A 24,485-nucleotide genomic window follows, 5' to 3' on the forward strand; every position below is an offset into this window, starting at 1 on the left:
TTCTTATACGTTCAGGTATTTCACATCCAATTTTTTATGGAAATATTCTTTATAAAGCACAAAGGTGTCAGTATTCACCTCAGAAACTTACAAAACCTTTGAATAGACTTATTAAGAAGAGATATAATTACGATACTGTTGTCAAGTCATTAAAGATTGCATATTTTGGCGTTAATATTGAGTCACTGATAAGGTCTTTACGTTGGAACTAAACATATTTATTCTAAAAACAGTTGTTGGCATGACACAGGTTATGTTCTTCTCATATATGTTATGATGGTATGATACTAAACCCCTAATGGGAAGAATTGTGCCTGATGTTCATATAATTGAAGTCTGGAGCTGGCATGTCAGTTAACTGCTAGTAGTCTGTTGTTATTTATGTATTATTGTCATTTTGTTTATTTTCTTTGGTTACATCTTCTGACATCAGACTCGGACTTCTCTTGAACTGAATTTTAATGTGCATATTGTTATGCGTTTACTTTTCTACATTGGTTAGAGGTATAGGGGGAGGGTTGAGATCTCACAAACTTGTTTAACCCCGCTGCATTTTTGCGCCTGTCCCAAGTCAGGAGCCTCTGGCCTTTGTTAGTCTTGTATTATTTTAATTTTAGTTTCTTGTGTACAATTTGGAAATTAGTATGGCGTTCATTATCACTGAACTAGTATATATTTGTTTAGGGGCCAGCTGAAGGACGCCTCTGTGTGCGGGAATTTTTCGCTACATTGAAGACCTGTTGGTGACCTGCTGTTGTTTTTTTATTTGGTCGGGTTGTTGTCTCTTTGACACATTCCCCATTTTCATTCTCAATTTTATTTTAAAGGTGTACAGAACTGAAATTTAGGGCAATCAGTTAAAGATTTACTAAGAAATACTTCTTTGAGATCATCTTTTCCATTCAGGAAATTGGCCGAAAATCGTTGTCCTTTTTTCGGTCCTTTGCTGTAAGTGCCGCAATTTTGTTGTAGTTTAAAAATAATCATATTTGTTATAAAAATCTAAGTTACTGGAATATTGTTCCATTTCAGTCATCTTTTGAAGTATTTACACCTCAATATTATAAAACCGTGAAATTGTGTCCCCGACAAATATGCTCACCCCACTCTATACCAATCCCCAGCAAGTGCAAAAAATTTGTTTTTCAACTTTTTCAAATTTTAACACTATGAGAAAAAAAGTTTAGAATTTTGTTTTGTTTTTGGTCATCTGCTTGACCATTATATTTTTTTCACTCAAATTGGTGATCAGAATATTTTTTTAGAAAAAAAAATTGAAGTTTAATGGTCATTCCCTTAAGCTTTAGACACAATTTAAAGATATACTTTGGAGTATTACTTGAAGTAAGAGTGACACAAAATGTTTTTGAACTCTGGATTCATTTATATTAGTGAGTATCAATTTTTGCTGAAAACTTGCATATTCATGAAATTAGGTTTCTCGGTTTGGCCAATATCTGTATACAATTATAAAAAAGAAGATGTGGTATGATTGCCAATGAGACAACTATCCACAAAAGACCAAAATGACACAGACATTAACAATTATAGGTCACCGTACGGCCTTCAACAATGAGCAAAGCCCATACCGCATAAAGTCAGCTATAAAAGGCCCTGATAAGACAATGTAAAACAAAAGCCTATTGAAAATAGGTTATGCATTGAACATTTTACTTCCTGATTCCCCTGTACCCACTTATCCCACAAAAATAAGTATCCAATGAATAATAATGAATCCACAGTATTGAAAACAAATTCAAAGTGTTTGCAGACAGTTAGCAGATGTCTGGCAGACCAGAAAAGAGCTCACATGTTAGAGCTAATTTCCTAATGCATGCACATTAAGACTTTGGTTGGCTTGCATGCTTGGTTGGTATAATAGTTTGATCATTGCATAGCAGTTGAATTATGTGCTTATTATGACCATATTATGTTGTTCTCTGTTTGTTTAATGTCATTATTGTAATTGTATATTATGTTATTTTGCTATAGCAATATGTTTGCTTCTGCAATAAAATATATTCATTCATTCATTCAGTTTGCTCATGCTTTGTAATTAAGATTGACAGCTGCAAACAATTTAAATGGGCAGAGTTAAACATGAATAGAGTTAAATTTGAGTTTTTGATAATGTTCAATCAAAGCTAAATATAATTATACAATCAAAGCAAACAAACCAACCAAAGTCTTAATTTACATGCATCTTGAAATTAGCTCTTATAGTCATCATTGTCAAGCAGCTGACCAAAGTGTGATTTTTAATAAAATACTGATATCTTAATAAGGATAACTAAAAAAATCTTAACACTTACATCTTCATGTTCGTCAATCTCTAGATCTACTCCTTTTGACCAGTATGCAATACTGTTAGAAGGATAGAACCCCTCACCATCGCATCTATTCCCACTAAGTCTTGTATCCGTAGGAAACTTTTTATGAGCCCTTGGACCAAATAGTCTGTCAATGATGGACCTGGCAAATTGGTACCTGCAATGGAATTTACCAAACATCTTTTTTACTTTAATGATGATATTTGTATAAATTAGTCCAAAAAACTATTATTCCTCAATCTTTTAAAAACTATTTCTACTAGTGTTGTTCCGATGATCGGAATAAGTCGGAAATCAGTTGGTTGGCACTGGCGATGTCGATAATCGATTGGGATTTTGTTCAATCGATTGTCGTTAAAGTTTCCGGACTTTGAGCTTGTCAACTTCCGGTCCGTTTATTGTTTGCATTTCATATGCGCAGTCAAACAATATTACAAAAAATATCAGTCGATGACAGTAACAATGTCATACATCCTATAATTAAAGAAATAACTAATTTCCTTCTTTATAAACGTGACAAAAAGCATTTGCAGATTGATGGAATGGTATGAACTTTGTATGAAATACTTTCTTTCAATTCCGGTACTTGTTACTTGAGAGCGTACAAATAATTCTGATTTTAGACAAAATAATTCCGTTGCTTCATTAAAACGTGTTGCAAGTTGCCTTTTATTAATGTGTTATCCATTTGTAGCATCAAAAACGTCATATTCCTTTCCAGATTGCTTGCCAAACATCGTTTACTTTTGTAAATTTTCCGAAATTTGTCCGCCATTTATAAAAATATAACAATCACGAATCGGATACGGTTCAACTATGTAAAAATTCCGCATTCTTGCAATTGTAAGTTCAGACACACGAATGACACAATTGAAAGAAAATAATGATTACAAAAGTAATAAAAGCGTTCTACACGAATTAACAAACATTGGCTTAATACCCATGTTTACTGTAAAATGCAAATGCATTGTTTTATTTTTTTCTGGTAATTTTAAATTTCTAAAAGTTAAAAAACTTGAACTTTATATATCTTTTCCTAATTTGAAGCATCCAAATGTTCATACAGCTATGTTATTGAATTTTTTTTGCGAGTTTCACCATTGAAATTTAGAAATGTTAGTGTCACTGTTGGTAATTATGAGATAAAATATGTTCAATATGAATCTTGATTCTTATTAATTCATTGTTTTAACTGCTAAATAGATAATTATCAAATGTACTAGAATTATAATTTAGTAGTAATTATGCCAGAATATGAAATGGAAACAAAAGATCAACAAATATGAATACTGGTATATAAACTCTGCAATGATATGGATATACACATTAGACAAGTACAATGAGACTAAATGCATGATTTCCTTTAAAAAAAGAGGGCAAGGTGTTATGATCCGATTATAACCGATAGTCGGTTGGTTGCTGTCAACCGATTGTAATAGATAATCGATTGGTAATTTCAACCGATTATCCAACACTAATTTCTACTTGCTCAATATCAAATTTTACAGCAAATATATAAGGCAAACCTAAATTTTCATAATTTTCAAATTTTTGTGAAAGTGTTGACTGAAGTACATCTTGTATGAAGCACAGAAGTACTACATTCTAAGCATGTACATACAGACAACACTTTTACAGCCCTATAAAATTCCTGAAAGAAGCATTCAATACTTATAATAATTACATGTTTTGCTATGGTCATGAAAACACAATTTCTATCAAGTTCTTTGTTTATTTGCCTTTGTACTTTATTGTGGAAACTCCTGTCATAATTTCATTTTGAAATGAAGGTTAATTTTAGAATGATGACAAATTGCTGTTTGCCAACAAAAATAACTTATAAGATGAAACTTACATGTAATGTAATTATATTGGAATTGAATTCTGGGTAATTTACCTACCCTTCTTTCAGTATGTCATAAGCCTTCTTGATGTTTTTGACTGTACCAAACACAGTATTATACAGCTTAAGGAATGGATCTATGAATCCCACCAGGGGTTGGAAGGGTTCTAACAGATCGTGTACTAACTTAGTGATGTTTTGGGTGATTTCTTTTCTCAGTGCAGTCTGAAAATACAGAAACAGAAATACAAAATTAGTAACAGCTGCAATTAAACAAAAGCCTTAACATTCAGTTGTTAAATTGTAGTAAAAAATACAGTAATAACTAGATATCATTGAGATGGGATCCATCTCAGTGGGCCCCGCTGTCAATAACGTGGGGTAAATAAGTTGTATGGATAATCTGATATGAAGCATTATTTGAAGTTATTACATAGTCTCATGTGTGATTTTGATCTAAGATTTTTAGTTAAAACTGATAAATATTCTCATCTTACTTTCATAGTATAATAGTGATATGACTGCATGATGTGAACTCATTGTTGACTACTCTAAGGTGACTTCTGGATATATGGATTGATGTTTGAACAATATGTTTAAAGGTGCTGCCCAATTGATATTTGTCACATATTTTTAGAATTATGCCTTCAATATATTATGACCCACCAAGTATAAAGTATGAAATATTAACGGTTCTCGAGAGGTAGAGCGGACACAACTTGTTAAGAACAACGAACGGATGGACAGACCGACAGACTGACCTTAGACCTAGGATGCATACATTATGACACATTCTCTGGTGTTGGTTAATATATATGTTTAGTTGAAAATGTATATAGATATAGAGCGGACACAATCTTCACCACAGAACTCAGGGTTGTCAACTGAAACCAAAGTTTTTTTGACGTTGACCTTTGACCTAGGAAGTTGTACATACATCATGACACGCCCTCTGGTGGTGGTTAAAATGGATGTCAAGTATAAACTTTGATATCATAACGGTTATCTAGATATGGAGCGGACACGATCTTCACCACAGGACACGGGGTTGTCAACTTGAAACCAAAGTTTTTGACCTTGACCTTTGACCTAGGAAGTTGTACATACATCATGACACACCCTCTGGTGTTGTTAAAATGGATGTCAAGTATAAACTTTGAAATCATAGTGGTTATCTAGATATGGAGCGGACAAGATCTTCACCACAGGACACAGGGTTGTCAACTGGAAACCTAAGTTTTTGACCTTGACCTTTGACCTAGGAAGTTGTACATACATCATGACACACCCTCTGGTGTTGGTTAATAATCATGTTAAGTATTAAGTATGAAATCATAATGGTTCTCTAGATATGGAGCAGACACGAAAGTGTTACGGACGGACGGACGGACGGACATACTGATCACTATAGGGCGACCCGCCTTTGGCAGGGCCCTAATTATATTGGTCCCAATTAATCCTAGAGCAACACATATCTAGTGTTAATGTATATCTGGTTTTTAACAAGTATAAAATAAAAGGGATTAACACTTTTTGAAAAAGTCCAAGTCATACTATTTTCAAAATTATAAAGAACACTACATCCCATAATAAGGTTGTATATAAGATACCAACTATCAAAAATACTTAAATAATTATTTTGTTCAAGATAACAAAAACATTTTCCAGCGAAAACTCAAGTGAATCAGAACAAGATTTAAACTGATAAAAATTATGATACAAAAAATATATGAAAATAACATGTTCAAATATCTAAATACGTAAAAAAAAAAAAAAAAAAAAACATGCTTTATTGCTTTGCAACACAGCCTGTAAAATTTAGTACAATATCATCTTAATCAAAATATCCATCATTAATTTCTTGATTTTTTTTTCAAATAAAATAATTCTTTTAATAGTTTGGTGTCTAATGAGCAAGTTTTTTTAAAACAGAATAGTAAGAATGAATTCATAACTCATGCCTGGTAAAAAAAAATGGATTCTTAATTCGAGTTCAGTAAAAACTATACAGAACATTTTTGTCTATTAGATGGCATACATTTTGCGTATACTGAATGACATGTATACATAACTGTATTTGTAAATATTTTAATTCATTTTCCACAGTTTGGCTTCATTAGGACTGATACATTGGTATTAATTCTAAACTTGTCCTTGAATGTACCCTTTTGATCACTACAGAGATTCTCTCTGCTTCTCTAATGATAACTAACAGCAATCTTTGATGGATCTATTTTCTTATTTCATTCTATTTGTATTTGAGTTGGAGTATTTTCTTTTCATATTTTCTTTTGCACATAATGATGACTTCATTTATTTTTCCATTTATCTTTAAATCAGATTTTTAGGATGTAGTTGAATAAACACAAAAGCAACTTACAGTGGATAGTCTCCCTTTAGTAAATGCAGCAATGTTATCAACGTCTTCTTGTATCTCTTCCTTGACCCAATCTCCACTGTGATGGGCTATAGCATCAAAGGCAGCCTTGGACAGCCCTTTTACAATCTCAAACTGGTGTGGGATGTCAAACCAGTATGGTTTATCATCTGAAAATTGTTGAAATTATTCATATATCAAATACTCTTTTTTTTCTGTCATAATATCATTCATAAATTGTCACTAAAAAAAATGATAAAAATCAATGTCTTCTATTTACAATTTTTTTTTTTAAATAGTTTATTGTCTCATAACTTGATGATTTATTTCCATCTTTATCTAATATTTTTATTCAATACTTTTGTTTTTAGATTACCCTTTATTTAATAATTTTCATTCAAAATTTGGATTTCATTAAACAAGATGTTATGTAGCATAATTGTCTCACTTAAGGATATTTATCCCATTTTGACATATTACATGTAGTTTATTGCTACCTTTAAGGAAAAAACACGCTTCTTCTGTCTTTTTTATTGCATCAATCATAGCACCTTCAGACAAGTATATCCTGGAAAGTAATAATTTCATTAAATTATTCAAACAGACAATTATGATGCAATACTTACACTTGATGCCTATCGATCATCAAAAATTACCTTGACCAAAAACTTTAACCTGAAGCAGGACGAATGGATGAACGGACAAACAGATGGACGAACGAACAGACGAGCAGACCAGAAAAACTAATGTCCATATATGGGGCACAAAAACTGCAAACATCCGTAAAATTACTAACTCAGGGACAGCAACCAAACAACAGGTTTTTGGATTCATCTGAAAATTTCTGGGCAGATAATTCTAAATTGATGAACATTTTAATCACCTATCCAATTTGCTCTAAATGCTTTGGTTTTTGAGTTATAAGCCAAAAACAGCATTTTACCCCTATGTTCTATTTTTAAGCATGTCGGCCATGACAGAGATGCGAACAGGGTTTTTTCCTGTCAGACATTGGGGCCTACAGGGTACCAAGTTTTGCAAGAGCTATATTTTCACTGAAAATAATCTCTATGTTTGTAATATTATGAAAAAAAAAACCAACAGCCTGTCTAAAAATATCAATGAAATGTAACTGTTTTCTGTTAAGGGGTTTCCCGAATTTTCCCGCCAAAAAGCACATGGCTTTCAACAATGGAAAACAAAGCATTCAATTTGTGATCATGGATTATATCTTTAATTAATTTAATTTGGATATATAGATATTCAACTTAAGGTACAGTCAAGCAATGTTTTTACTTTTTTCTGGATTAAAACTCATTTGTAGAAAAGTTTAAACAAGAATGTGTCCAAAGTACAGGGATGCCCCACTGGCACTATCATTTTCTATGTTCCATGGACCGTGAAATTGGGTCAAAAGTCTAATTTGGCTTTAAAATTAGAAAGATCATATCATAAGCAGCAAGTGTACTATGTTTTAAGTTGATTGGACTTCAGCATCATCAAAAACTACCTTGACCAAAAACTTTAACCTGAAACTCCCATTTTCATTTTCTATGTTCAGTTGACCGTGAAATTGGGGTCAAAAGTCTAATTTGGCTTTAAAATTAGAAAGATCATATCATAAGCAACAAGTGTACTAAGTTTCAAGTTAATTGGACTTCAGCTTCATCAAAAACTACCTTGACCAAAAACTTCAACCTGCTGACGAACGAACAAACGAACAGAGCCACAGACCAGAAAACATAATGCCCCTCTACTATCGTAGGTGGGGCATAAAAATAAAATAATCTTTGACATCAAAACAACAGACGATCTGAAATATATTGTGAATATTCAGTGACCCATATATTTTTTGAACTCTGCCAACGAGGTCAGAGTAACATCATTTTTCAAAACAATGGTGTGTATTCTCTGTTACAACTAATCAACTGAGTTTGATATAAATATTTCAATTAATCAATGAAGTCAAACATACGATTTGAAAACTGAAAAGTATACTGCCTCCGTCTTCAGTTGTTTGTTGTTATCGTCCGTCATAGTTAGCTTTTACAAAAATCTTCTCCTCTGAAACCACTGGGTAAAATTTAACCAAATTTGGCCACAATGATTATTAAGGTATATAGACGGAGGCAGAGAGATGAGAAAAGCTCATTTGGCCCTTCAAGCCAGGTGAGCTTAAAAGGGATAGTTTTGAAATCTTTTCAAAAGTGTTTATAATAATCTCCAAGTTGATCTGTGACCAAAAGGGGCCATATTTATATTGAATCCCTGCAGTGGAAAAATACATGAATTTTATCATATGTTTCTGATAAACTTATCTAAATGAAAACCCTACCAAGGTCAATCTTGACTGACATGCAGGTTGTAGTTACCAAGGTTTTCCTGAATTTAAATGAACAATACTTAAGGTGTTAATTAGTGAAATAAAATCAATACACTTTTATAAATAATCACTGGACACTGAACATTCAAATTAACTCAAAACAAAGTCTGATAAAATTAATGTGTTCATACAGATAGAGAGATTCATTTAAGTCAATGTATGTGTTTTGGAAAGACTTAGGAGTATAGTACCAAAGCACACAAAAGCACTTTCATGGTGGACACAATTCATCCGATGTGACCAGCTTATCTAATAAAAAATACAATTAAATATATATGAACAGGTCTATAAACAACAACTTAGATTCAACACGGTAAATGTTTCACAATTAAACAAACATTTAAGACTTACGTCAATACACCTTTGCCTATTTGAATAATGGCAGTTTTAGGATCTTTTAACATGATACTAAAGGCATGTATGACTTCTTTGATGGCCTCATAAATATCTGTGGCACTCTTTGGTATTATCACTGTTACCGTCTCTTCTAGCGTCTAAAATACACATTATAGATATTTAAAATAATAAATAAAATAAAAGGTCAACCAAATTCTCTATTTAGTAAAAGGTTAATGTTATGTTTTCAATTACAAACTTTAAAATTGAGGGCCTTTTAATTCAGTTTTTTCCATACTGGAATTATATCGGATTATTTTGAAGACATTTTCCCCCTACTTTTGACTTAACAGAAAATTAAAATGAAAGATTGAATAGTTTAAGCTGGAAACCTTTTACAAGTAGAACCTGGATTTTTTTTTTGAATTTCTACAATAAGCAATATAAATATTCTAAGTAGTTTAATAAGCAATTTTTAATGATAAACTGGTTGGCAATCCAACAATGTTAATATGCCTCTTTAATACAAAGCAGCTTATCACTTCCCATCTCTTGTCAACCAAAACTGACAAATTTTTAATCATGTGTCATCATCAAAAATAGTCCTGTATGTCAAAAATAAACCATAATAAATAATCAAAGAGCAGATTGCTCTGAGGGATATGATTGCCATTGTTTTCATTGACACATGTATACATGTAGCTGGATAATACTATTTTCAAAACTAATTCATACTGCACATGTAAAATGTAATTTACATAATTTGATTAGTTACAATCTTGGATACAAGTGTATAAACAATGTACTTATTATGTTTTATTTTTGTACTATCAATTCCAAGTTTACTTTCCACAGCAGTCACTGAGACTCAGAGTGAGAGAAGGTATTTAACTTCGTATCTTATCACCTATTTTCCTGCTTTAATGCTAGGAGGAACCCCATTCCTAACTCTTTAAATATTTAATTTCCTTTGGGTCAGTGGTCATGACTCCTTTCCTTACACATTCCTCGGTTTAAATTGCAATCGTTTTTAATATTATAAGACATTTATCGACAGAACCAGTTAATTTTTCTAAACGTGTTGTATTGTATTTTGATTCAGAATTGATCAAAGTTACTTCCGGAAGGGGGACAACTTGAAACGATAGTATGGAGTGAAAGTGTATTGCAGTTACACCTTTACGATGTGGACTACATTTATTTTAATTCAAATGATGCATATGATTTAAAATTATACAACAACAATAACCCTCAATAGCAGACATACATAGAAACGACCTAGATGGTTCTCTATTTCTTTATGGATGTACAATATCAAATATCAGTTCCATAATGGTGACATATAAGAAAAACTCCACTTCAGTTCTTATATGACAGAAATAGATTTATCGGAATTCAGAGAACTGTCACATTTTTATCAAAACTGGAGAATTCCCTCTGACATGTTTCTAAATTTATAAAAACACTAAATATAAATACTGCTAAAAAAAAAAATCTGATTTTCCGTGTTGTTAAAAACACACATATAGGTCAAGGGAAATATCAAACATGAAGATTATGAAAAGAACATTATAGGAAAGTTGTTCTGTTTGTTTTTACCTTTTAAAGCAAGAAAATCATAAGAATCTGAGATGTTCCTTTATGTTTAGAATAAAACAATTGACGTGAGGTCATGGCACTGAGCCAATGGTATAAGTCTACAGATTGTTTGAATGCAATCGTATCCCAAAATGCAAATGTCAAGGTAGACCAAATAATCAGAGGGCATCAAACTATCCCCAATGCTGATGTCAACTCAAAGGATTATATTTACATTATAGAATGTCATGACATCTGACTTGATATCGTTGAACAGCTTTGTAACATGCATCACTAATCTTTTTACTGGTCTGATAAAGGGAGGTAAATCTCTTTCATCAATTCTACCAAGGGCCTTTGTCACCTCTATAGCTGTTTCTCTCAGCTTCACTACCTGAAATTGACAAACAAAATATACTGTAGTAACACAACTTGTCATAGGGTTAAAATTTTGTTGTTTTGTCTCTATATAAGATTTCATGGGGATTTAATTTCATGATTTCCTTTAAATAGAAGTGATATTATACATGTTATATGAAGGTTAAATATTCCATATTATCTTTCATCCTTGTATTTTTCATTTTTTGGCATATTTAAGACCATCCTTTCATATCTTGTTTTGTTTTTTAAGTTTTCACAGTAATAAACTAAAAATATTGGTAATTGCACCTTTTGACTTATGCCTCGTTCACAGGTACATTTAATACAAATTGAATTTGAATCCTATGCGAATCAAATTCACTAATAGCGTTCACACACTCTTCTTTTTGATATAGATTGATTCGCATTGGCTAATTTGAATTATCCAATTCGCATTAAAAATATGTTTTTGTTGATACAAATTAAAAGTTAACGTCTTTCAGACAGTTAAGCAAATTCAATGTGCATTGCAATTCAAATTTGAATTGACCTTAAGGACATTAAACCTTTTGAATGCGAATTAAACTAATTCGAATTAGTTGATGCAATAAAATTTCAATTACATGTGAACTCAGCTGCACCATTAATCTCTGATTTTGAAAGTCAACATATGTAAAGGAAATGAATACATACTGTTTTTGGCAGATTCTCCAGAGACTTCACAAAGTCTGTAATCATTTGTTTAAAATTCAATTTTCCCGAGATGATCTGTTTAAACAGATTGATTCCATCTTTAATCCCTCCCACAATTCCTCTTATGGCACCATCAAATCCTTTTGCCAGGTTGCCAATTTTCTTCATTTCATTTTCCTACAAAATATTATCCATGTTTTGACATTAATTAGGAGTTCTTGATAATTTTTTTCTACTTAGTAAGTTAAATTATTAACCTCAAAGGTTTACAAATATGCACATCTAATAGGGTCTCTACTTTTGACAACTTATTGTAATTCAAAATAATTACAATGAAATTGTTTTGCCAACCACAGCTGGATATGACCGCAGAGCCCCAACCTTGAGCAGTTGGGTCAAAATTGGACACAATATTTTCGCTGGATACAGGTGTAATTTGGATTGTTTTAAAATATTTTACCCATAATAGGTTTCTGACACAGAATAACTGTAGTCAAAGAACTTGAATTGGTTATATGATTTGAATTTATATTCAATTTCTTGCTTTTGTGCAATACACTGTGCACTTGCACAATACTAAGCAAACCTGCACTCAGAATATATAAAAATAATTAGCAATTGTTACACACAATTTCTTAAATGTGGAAGAAAAATTGACCCCCTCCCCACAAAAAAAATTTCTATGCAGACTTTGGTAAAACCAATAAATCATGTATCCACGATAAGACAAGTTTTCCACAAAAATTGGTACCCATGAAAATACATGAATCCATAGTATAAGCCAGTTTTAGACTTGGTTCAACCTATATATTGACCTATATATGCAAAGTTTATATACCTGTAGAATGTTGAGGTTGTATCGAGTGCTACCTTTGAAGCATAGTTTTGCCATGAAAAAATCCAAGTTCATATTAACTATACCAAGATGTACTCTAGCATATGCTTCATCTTGGGCCTTCAATCTTACATGTCCACTAGTTGGAGCTGAAATACAGAAAGGTTTGAAACCTATCATGAACAACGCATTGTTGAGTATATGAATCTGGAGGTTATATAGTTAGGAGTGATAAGTTAAAAGTGCACAGTCAACTCCAGATAGAGTAAATTCTAATATTGAGTAAATTTTTATATTGAACAATTTATTTGATTGATTGAACTTTGTGTGTTTAAAGCCCAGTAGGAAATAATCACAGAATATATGCACTTGCTAAATGAGAAGGAAATGTACACTAGATCAACATGCTTAATCTTACAACTTTATCATTGTTGTCATCGGGAAAGTTGTGGTCATAGGAAAAGTGAAATAAATATTATAATTTCTTAACTTTCAAACTTTCAAACCTATTTTCAAATCCAGGTAGTTTTCCATTTTTATTCCAAATGAAGCACCAACAGCTTCAGAACCAATCAGTTTCCTCCAGTCAACCTCAGGTGCTTGCAGTCTAAATTGTAGTCCCTCAAAAAATCCTCTCTTTGATCGTTGATTTAAAGCCACAAAATGCATGTCTGAAGCATAGGGATCTATTATTTTGGTTTCATTACTGTCATTTCTACAATAAATTAATTTTATTCAGAAATGAAAAGAAAATATCAAGAAGCAAAACCTATTATTTTTTGCTTTTTTGAGAGTTTCAATTAATAATCACTGGTATAACAAATTTGACCAGTCCAAATTATTACCATAAATCAGTTTTAAAATTTGATTTTTGTTCGATTCATCTGAAGACTCATACAATTTACTGTGTGAAGGATGTCACCAATCAGATCAATTATTGACTACTTAAAAGCCTAAATTTTTAATGTCACAATGCTTGTTTTATAATGTTGCAGAATGTGCCTATTGTTCAATGACAACAATTACAATGATTATTAAAGGATGTTACATATTTTTCATCTAAAACAGCTTGAATTTGGTTTATTGTGAATCTTTCAAAATTAAGAAATGTGACTTCTGTACACATATGAGCAAAGGATTACTCAGCTTTCCAAATTATAAGGTGTGTTTTAGTTCCTTGTTTAAGTTGGCAGTCCTTTAGTTGGAGACATGACTGTGTTTTAGTTTTAGACATATGGACAATATTTACAATTAAGAAATAATTCCTTCATGTCATGCTCTATGCTCATTTTAACATGGGTAAGCATATTTGTCGATATTTTACACTGAGTGTTAGCGAGATGTAAAATGTGGCCAAATATAATGCCTATTCATGTTAAAATGAGCATAGAGCATGACATGAAGGAATTATTTTGATTCTAATAGGAAAAATACAGTATTTTTATAGGTCGAAGCGTATACTAAGCTGTGTTTTAGTTCCTTGTTCAAGATGGCAGTCATCCTGTTGGAAACATGAGTTTTTGACTGTGTTTTAGTTTTAGACATATGGACAATATTTATAATGTTGATTATTAAAGCTCTGATCACCTGATGTTACATATTTTTCATTTAAAACAGCTTGAATTTCGTCTATTGTGAATCTTTCAAAATTAAGAAATATGGTTTCTGTACACATATGAGCAAAGCATATCTCAGCTTTCAAAATTATAAGGTGTGTTTTAGTTCCTTGTTCAAGTCGGCAGTCATCCTGTTGGAAACATGACTGTGTTTTATTAATAAGACATATGGATAATATTTATGATGATGATTATTAAAGCTCTGATCACCTGATGTTACATATTTTTATTAAGAAGAGCTTGAAATTGGTCTATTGTCTATTTTCAATCTTTCCAACCTAATATGATCATCCTTGAGTGGAGCACACAAAGACCACTGATGTAGAATTATGTGTAGGAAAATACAATATATCTATATCAGTTTTATCTGGCATTTTAAGGTGTAAGCAATTAGACAGACTTTGGATGAGCTTGATACATCAGTAGAGCTTCATATCTAACATTCAGTTTTACCTGACATTTAATGGATTAAGTAAGACAGACTTTGGATGAGCTTGGTACATCAGTAGAGCTTCATATCTAACATTCAGTTTTACCTGACATTTAATGGATTAAGTAAGACAGACTTTGGATGAGCTTGGTACATCAGTAGAGCTTCATATCTAACATTCAGTTTTACCTGACATTTAATGGATTAAGTAAGACAGACTTTGGATGAGCTTGATACATCAGTAGAGCTTCATATCTAACATTCAGTTTTACCTGACATTTAATGGATTAAGTAAGACAGACTTTGGATGAGCTTGATACATCAGTAGAGCTTCATATCTAACATTCAGTTTTACCTGACATTTAATGGATTAAGTAAGACAGACTTTGGATGAGCTTGATACATCAGTAGAGCTTCATATCTAACATTCAGTTTTACCTGACATTTAATGGATTAAGCAAGACAGACTTTGGATCAGCCTGGTACATCAAGTAGCTTCATATTTAACATATTTGGTTTTACCTGGCATTTAATGGTGTTAGTAAGACTGACTTTGGATGAGCTTGGTACATCAACAGTGCTTCATATCTAACATTCTCATCATCATCATATAATGCAGTGGTCAGCAATATGTTGGCTGCCTGAAAATAAAAACAAAATCACAAATCATTGTCGTCCAAGTATGTAGACTATTAAAATGCTGTGTCCCAAGTAGATTTTTGTTAGAAATGTTGTTTTCTTAAACTTGTTGCAAGTAATGCACCTTGCTGTATTACTTATTACATAAACCAATGTATTTGTTGTATCTCAAGTATTATTGCTTAAACAGAAATAATACAGTTAATGAACTCCAATACGATGTTTATTATTACTTTCTTCACCGGAGGCCCACAAAAGTGACGACGGCTATCCCGAAAAGAAACCCCAGAACATTACAATATAGAAAATGAACATATTTTTTTTCCTGTTTTTTACCTTAACACATTTCAAGGGAAAGGACCTTATATATCATCAAAAATGGATGCATTTGTGTCTATGCCCAGTCAGGGAACCAAAATGTCAAATAACTGTCTCATATGCTGTTCATACTCTTTGAAATAATTTATGCGCCAAACATTACATTATTTTATAGGATATTTGAAAAATAAATTACAATACTGTCTTTATCTAAAAGTATGGATCCCTGTTCATACATTGATGTGAGAGATGATATAATCATAAGAGTGATCCATTCTAGTGTTACCCAATGTTTACTGTAATACTTACATCATGGTGGTTATATTTCCTTAGAGCATGTACTCCTGCCCTTTTGATCCACAGTGAGTTTGTAGTACTTATTGATGTGAGAGATGATATAATCATAAGAGTGATCCATTCTAGCGTTACCCAATGTTTCCAGTAATACTTACATCATGGTGGTTATATTTCCTAAGAGCATGAACTCCAGCCCGTTTGATCCATGGTGAGTTTGTAGTATTGATATGTGATATGATATAATCATAAGAGTGATCCATTCTAGCGTTACCCAATGTTTCCAGTAAAACTGCTCTATAACGATCATACTCCATCTTCTGTAGTCTGGACTGGAATGATCTTCTCTGTCTGTATAACCAAGGGTCTGTCAAAAAGAAGGTGTATTTTAACCAATGAAATATTTAAAAGTCTTGCAAAAGTTGCATTCCATCTCCAAACCATATACCAGTAAATTGAAAATGCAATCAATGTTTTGGTATTGGTGAACTCAAATCACTCAAATCAAAAATTAAAATAGTAGGTGCACAATTATTAATAGCTTTGCAAGTTATCTGGAGAAATGTCAAGTCCCTTTTAAAATGTTGCATGTTAACAAATCTATATTAACTGGAATGTTTTCAAGTTCTTCTTCTGGTGAAAGAAATACCCCAAAATCTGCTAAGATAAAAAATCTAAACAATGTCATGATTATGTTTAACCTTTGTAGTCCAGTGTAACTAAGTTTTTACTTCAAACTAATTGCAACAGAAAATGTTGAAGTTCTAATCTATAGCATTAAGCCCTAAATATACACAAAAAAAAGTCCCATAAAATCTAACTTGAGGAAAACTCAAAATCAGCATTTAATTTCCAAAGCAATTTAACATTGGGAGGGGAGATAACTCCACAAAATTGAGTCTTTTTTGTAAGTTTTGAATGATTTTCTTAAAATTAATGTAAAGTATGATACTTTGGTGGGGTTATAAGTTTGTATTTGACTATACATGTATTATATAATCTTCTGCTCATTAACGCACAAAACCAAAGTGTTATGGGCATTTTTATTTTGTATTTGTGCATTTTTTAGTGAAAGCAAGGTTAAAGAAATTGCAAATTTGTAGCTTTGTGACCATTTTGAAACAAGAATGTGTCCATAGTACACGGATGCCCCACTCGCACTATCATTTTCTGTGTTCAGTGGATCGTGAAAATTGGGGTCAGAACTTTAATTTGGAATTAAAATTAGAAATATCATGTCATAGGGAACATGTGTACTAAGTTTCAAGTTGATGTAACTTTAACTTCATCAAAAACTACCTTGACCAAAAACTTTACCTGAACTTCGCACTATCATTTTCTATGTTCAGTGGACCATGTAATTGGGGTCAAAACTATAATTTGGCATTAAAATTAGAAAGATCATATCATGGGGAACATGTGCTAAGTTTCAAATTGATTGGACTTCAACTTCTTCAAAAACTACCTCGACCAAAAACTTTAACCTGAAGCAGGTCGAACGGACGCACAGACGGACGGACAAACGAACGAACGGAGGCACAAACCAGAAAAAATAATGCCCCTCTACTATCGTAGGTGGGGCATAAAAAAACTATGTGATAATTTGGTATTGTTTATATCTGCATATTATATTAGTTCAGCATCTACCTTGTTTAAAGAATCTTTTAAACACAAAAAAGAAGAATATATTGTGACGGGTACAATTTATCAATTGTACTTATAATAACTACTTTTATTAAAACTTCAAATGTGTATAATTGTATGTTGTTCAATTCTAAATTTCACTCTACTTATTCAGAGACAAAGATAGAATCAGTGCATTCCCTTTTCAGGATAAATTTTATTCAGATTCAAATAACTAACAACTGTCAGAATATGTTATAATGCAGTCATTTTTATTATAGAATTGTATCTACTCTTTACTATTGGGAATGTTGGAATTAAATCTGTTATTTACTGTTATGAGACGGTCCCCGTATTTATTTACTTTCATTGAACCGAGTGTTGTTTTTACTCGTATGTACATTTTTGATTGTGTCATGTGAACTTACTTATCTGTACAGTTTCCTCAAGTCATTTCGGTATAGGGAATTACAAGTTTTATGTCATAACATTTTGTTAAACTTCATAACTTGTCGAAATTCGTTGACAGACAAGCACCTGGCTTCCTTTCAGCGCCATCTTTAGTTAACGGTACTGAAGCGTTTTCATTGGTCAAACGATTACGGAAGGTCACGAGTATTTTTAGCTCATTGGAAAGAGTTTTAATTATTATATTCTATTTACAGAACGAACATTTTAACAAATATAAAGTCGCTGAGAATGATTTTTGTATATCTATTTAATAAATATAAACATTTCATAACGGCCGAAGTGAGAAATGCCGCAAATGATTTCCATTGGTTTACTGTTCAATCTTGCAGTTGCGCGGTAGAAAATCGCACAGAAACTGCACGGAAAATGCACAAAAACTTTCACAATTTTTAAGTACAAGTATAAAAGAGAAAAACGCGAGTCTGACGTCATTCTGGCTAAGACGTTGATAAAACAATAAGGAGATATTCTTTTGAAAGTAAGAATAATAGATTTACTTTACTTTTTGTAAAGTTTTTAACATTTTAAAGTGCATATAATTGTTTAAAAACGATTTACGCAAATATTTTACCAAAATTTCACGGAAAACTTGAGGAATCTAGGAAAATTATGAGAATTTGTCATTGTTTAATAATAATGGTTTAAATTGAATTACAATACATAAACCATAGAATTTACATATACATTTTTTTCTGATGAGAAATTTCGTACGTTAATAATACTTTTTGCCGAATCACTGTCTGAAGTTTTCATGTAACTTAACGGAACAATTTTGACAATACTTATATAGAATTTTCATGTCACTGATAAAGGGTGATTCAGTAAATTTAAGTCTTTTGCACTAGTTAAGAGTTCTAAAAGGGTTTTCAGACAATGAGATAAACATAGAAATACACATTACTAGTGAAGGAAACTAGTACAAATCTTCCATATTTTTGGTTAAAAGACCAAAACAGTTAGTCAATCATTTTGTACAATAATGCAAAACATCATTTTTGTAATCAAATATCTATACATGTATAGTCAGTCAAAACTTTAAAGGAACATTGTTAGTAAAATAGATAATTGTACTTCTTGCCATATTTTGTCATTCATAATCTTCTAGTCACTTTTGAGACAATCGTTTTTAGCCAAAGGATACTAAAACAATGTCTCAACAAACATTATTGTAATAAAATTATAGTTCTTGATTTTAACTTCACTAAAATTCACTGTTAAGAATAAAGGTCAAGGAAACATGAGACTTACGTTTTTAGTAAAAGGAAGCTAATACAAAGTCTTTACTAAACTCTATCATAAATGTGAGACTTACGTTTTTAGTGAAAGGAAGCTAATACAAAGTCTCTACTAAACTCTTGCCATCATTAAAAGCTTTCAATAAGTCACATAATTGCCCATAAGTAAACTTTGTAATAACCAAGTTTAGAAATCTAGACTATAGTGTTAGCCTGTGGAAGCGATTACACTGTTTAAGAAAAATTCTAGTTCTTATAATTATAATATTTATTTTCATGAATTACGTCCCAGTATAATTAGCGTGAGGTCAGATGTACTTTTAATACATAAACACCCATTATTTTGTTCTGTGAGGACAGATGTACTTGGATACATGAGTACTAATAATATTTTTGTCCATATCTGCTCTTATTCTCAACAAACGAGAGAACATCATAGCAGTTAATGTTACAGTATTATACTCTTTATGAGTAGTTTTAGTATTTTTGATCAACCTTTTTAAAAGATACCCTAGGCAATAGTTGTCTGGAAATTCACTTAAAGGTGTACTTATTATTGATAAATTTGCAAGTTGTTTTTCTTATTGGTCTTGAGCTTGACTAAAATTGTGATCTCAAATATATGCCACTGCTATGTTATTGTTATGCTATATATATATACTTTTGTCAGAAATAAAGTATTTGCAACTTTAAATATGAATTGTTTGCTGTCAGTATCAAGAACCCCTTCTTTCAGTTCATTGTTAGGGTGTTGCCAGAGGTTTTGATTTAATACGTCGGGATTTTATATCCAAAGTTTTCGGTGTATGTGTTTCTGCCCTTTTCGCCAATTGACCCGCTACAATATGCTTAATTTCTTTTTATCAAATTTGAGATTCTCTACCTTGACATGTTGAAAAATTCAATAAATGGTCAACTAATGAATTATGAAATCTAGGTTGTAGCTTGATAAAAGGTATGAACATACCTGTAGAGATGTTTTTTATACTCTAAAGACGGATCGATACATTCTGTTGAATAGAAGTGGTCAAGTTCAAATTTTGTAGCAATTTTTTATTGATATTTCTCCCTTTTTCAATGGAAAAATTAAATCTCCATAGGAACTAAAAATTCGTGACTTTTTTATTTTTCCTTAAGTAAGACTTTATGGGACCTTTTTCTGTGTATATTAAGGGTATAATGCTAAAGATAAAAACTTAAAAATCTACTGTTGCAATTAAATTAGGTAAGCCTAAGGGTCAAATTAATTCTAGATTGACTGGTCAAGGATATAAGTAAAACAAATTCCTTTATATTTGAGTCCAATCTAAATCTTAGATACTAACCATGAAGTCCAATCATACTATGAACTCTGTTGATGATCTCTGTAGCTTTGTCTGTCTGTCCAGCTTTAGATAACTTGTGTGCTACTGACCCTAGTGCCAGAAGTACTCTGTTGTGAAGGTCCCCTTCATACATATAACTAGGAAACTTCTCTGGTTTGAAACAAATATCTTCCATCGCGGTAGTAATGTTCTACAATATATTTAAGGATTTATCTTTAATGAAATTTAAAACTCATTTCTGAATATCAATCACATCATATATTACAGGATTTTATAATCACTTATCATGTCTTGTTCCACACACAACAGACCTAAAAGTAATCAAAGTTGTTGTGTGTATAACAATTTGGGTTTAAAAAACTTTGTAATTTGCTCAAAAATAAAGATTTTTCTACCACAAAAATAGATGACCATAGCTGTATTTGGCAAAACCTTTCAGCATTTTGGGTCCTAAATGCTCTTTCAGTTCTCACTTTATTTAGACTTTTAAACTTCGTTGATTGATTCAGCGTCACAAATGATTTCTTTGAAGACGAAACATGCATCTAGCATATAACATAAATATGACATACCTCAACTGGCGGTTCATCCATGCCTACTATATGTGTCATTAGACGTACAATCAATGTAGGATTAGCTCTGTCTGCTCTCAATATTTTCTCTGCTAACAGATTTTGGGTAAGGTCTGTTCCAGAGGCACCAAAAACATCAACCATTATTTTTGTGGCTTCTTTGTTTCTCATTAACCTGAAATCAACATTTTTTACTTAATAAACCCATTGAAATTTGTGAGAGGAAAAAATCTGACTTTTATGAATGAACCTCTTGCACATAATTGTAAAAAAATATTAACATATAAAAGTTATTCATGATCACTAAATAGACCCTCTTTTGCAATGGAAAAGCATATTTTTTTTCTTTTATTTTCTGATCCAACATTGAAAATTTAAAAATTGCATTGTATGATAGCTAATTTCATAATGCTTGTAGCATTGGGTTTGTTTGGCCTGCTTGCCTTGTTTCTATAAAAGTTTGAATGAACATTTTAAATAAGATTTACATCTGCAAACATAATATAGATCGTGTAGTTAAAACTGTATATAACATATTTAAATTTGATTAGACATCATCCAAAATAAGATTTATAAACAAAGCAAGCTAGCTTACTAAAATCTTACTCTACATGCATTACAAAATTAGCTCTAAGCAAAGAAATATATTTTGTCATTATATTATAATGAGTTAGTTCTCGTTTAAACAATTGTAGATGAATCAGAAGGAAATACACCATTACTATTTTCTGTGTTATTCTTAATAAAAAAAAATCTAAAATAGTATGTTAACTGGTCATTACTACAAATCCTTTAGTCATAAGACATCTGGACACATGCAAGTTGCTTGATATGGCCTTGATACCTAAAGAATTAACACCTCACTGCTATATGTCATGTGAAACCACAAATTCCACAAGCAAAGAGGAGTTTGAAATAAAGCTAACCAGATGATGTCTATCTCCCCAAAATAATGTATTTATATCTATACAATATTACATACAATGGTTTAAGTTGAATGAAGTAGAAATCTGCCACTTTAACAATCTCTTCATCTGGCATCAGCTTCATGATCTCTAGTGACTTCAGGAAACAATAAGATGCAAGTGGGGAACCTGTAAATTAACAGTATCATTATCCCGTTTTTAACTCCTACTTTAGGTTAATATACAGTACTTAAAACTATAATTATTGTTCATTAAGGAATGAAACCACTGATTCATATCTGCGTTGCTTTCTGTGTTAAATTCACAAATTTCAATCATGCATAGCTATTTTGTCTAAAGGTAAATCAAGAGACTGGACTGAGCTCAAAATTTAACAAAATTCCAATTGCAAATGGACCATGACAATGCAGTAAAATCTCTTATTTGGCATTAAAATTAGAAATATTTTATCATAAGGAACATGTGTACTAAGTTTCAAGTTGATTGGACTTCAACTTCATAAAAAACTACCTCAACCAAAACTTTAACCTTAAGCAGGACGAACAGACGGATGAACTGACGTACAAACCAGAAAAAATAATGCCCATAAATTTGGAGCATAAAAATAGTAAGACTTGTTACAACAACAAAAATGCATTCAAATAGGGTTCGACAGTGATCATTTGATGTCAAATTACAGTTTTTTTTAACTTATTTACAAATTAACATTTATGTGTACAAACTATTTTGTTTAAAATCTGTACTACTTTCTTGTATGTTCGTTATAACAAGGCCTGAATTAGTGGGTATATATACTGTAAAAGAATACAAACCCTCTTCTGGATTCTCTCTAATACATGTAACATTGCTCTTGAGATCTTGCAATAGCTGCTTCACAGATACCTTTGGTTTCTTCCGCTTAAACTGTTAACAAAAACGTGTATACTTAGTCAGTCTCCATATCAAATTATGTCTTGTTGAACTAAATTCCATGCTCATTTTGATTATTTGGTACTGTTGATTCATTATTATTTGTTGGAGACCAAATGGATTTATTGGGAACAGGTGAATCACAAAATTAATTGTTCAACGACTACCAAATTTTCTAAAGGCTTATATGCAGATTTCGGCAAATCCATGAAAAAAATTATCTATGAACATGCAAGTATTCCTAAACCCTTTCCCCTAGTCAATTTTTTTTTTGCTTACTTGATTCGCATACAATTTTTCAATAAAATTCTGAAAATATGCTTTCAAGTAAAAAAAAAACAAATATTTTCATCAAATAAATTTAAGTCAGATATTCCTATGTTTCTTTCCATATTAGATACACATTTTATTTAGTCTACTGCAGACACTTTGTAGTCAAAGCGTTTCAACTGAGGTACTACACAGGCATCAAAAGGCGTCATTATGGAGTAAAGGGGGTGGCGTCAAAAGGTGTCACTATAGAGGAAAATCGGTATCGATGATATTAAATGAATCCACAGTATTTACAGCCTTGAAATCATGTTCATCCAACTGTTTAAAAGAGAAGCACTAGAGACAGTAATTTGTATCATCCTTCATGATCATGATTATCTCTCTTCTTTTACTTTGGATGGCAATGGCAGTTTTAACTCCTTCTTATCTATAAATTCAATGTTTAAGTTAATTTCTTTTGATATTCCCACAAAAGTTGCTTACACATGATCTATCAAAGGACAAGGTTCACTTGTGGCACAAAGTGGACTGAAATATCAACTTTTATCATAAAACACCAAGAAGGTCACAATTTGGTTTGTAAATGGGTCTTTTTCATAAACCTAAATGCTAAATAAATCAGTACTTTTGTTAAAGTACCTAATATAAATTATACAGGAAGGTGGCAAAACAATATATTTATGTCTGAAAAGTATCAACACAAGTATTTCTATGTGAAATTTGTAATTTTTTAACCCGATTTAAAAAACATAAAAATAATTAGGGCCAATTTTAACCTATGTGAACTTTCTCCTTTATATAATTCATAAAATTAGTTTCAGGATTAGAATAGTTTAGAAAACAATTCTGTCTCTCTTGAAAAAACAAGAATTTCAATTTAAGTGGCTTTTGATATTGACATGCAGTCATGTCATTGTGAACTAGAATTCATCTTATTTGTACATGTAACGGAAATAGTTATCTAGGTGCTAAAATGCTTACCTGTGTTACATGAATTGTACCGTTAATCAGTTCTGTAATTGGTTTATCCAGCAAGTCAGTAGCCCTGTGTCTGGTTAGAAATTCTAGCTTTCCATTGCTAATGGCAGACATCTCTGGGTAGGCTATAAATGTAATATA

The 24,485-nt window shown here is 31.6% G+C and overlaps 1 pseudogene; it reads right to left on the minus strand.

Annotated features, from left to right (window-relative positions):
• Positions 1-24,485, minus strand: part of LOC134684333 (uncharacterized) — a 285,814-nt pseudogene that overhangs the window by 248,092 nt on the left and 13,237 nt on the right.

The sequence above is a fragment of the Mytilus trossulus genome, chromosome 9 (assembly GCF_036588685.1).
Source record: "Mytilus trossulus isolate FHL-02 chromosome 9, PNRI_Mtr1.1.1.hap1, whole genome shotgun sequence".
Lineage (NCBI taxonomy): Eukaryota > Metazoa > Mollusca > Bivalvia > Mytilida > Mytilidae > Mytilus > Mytilus trossulus.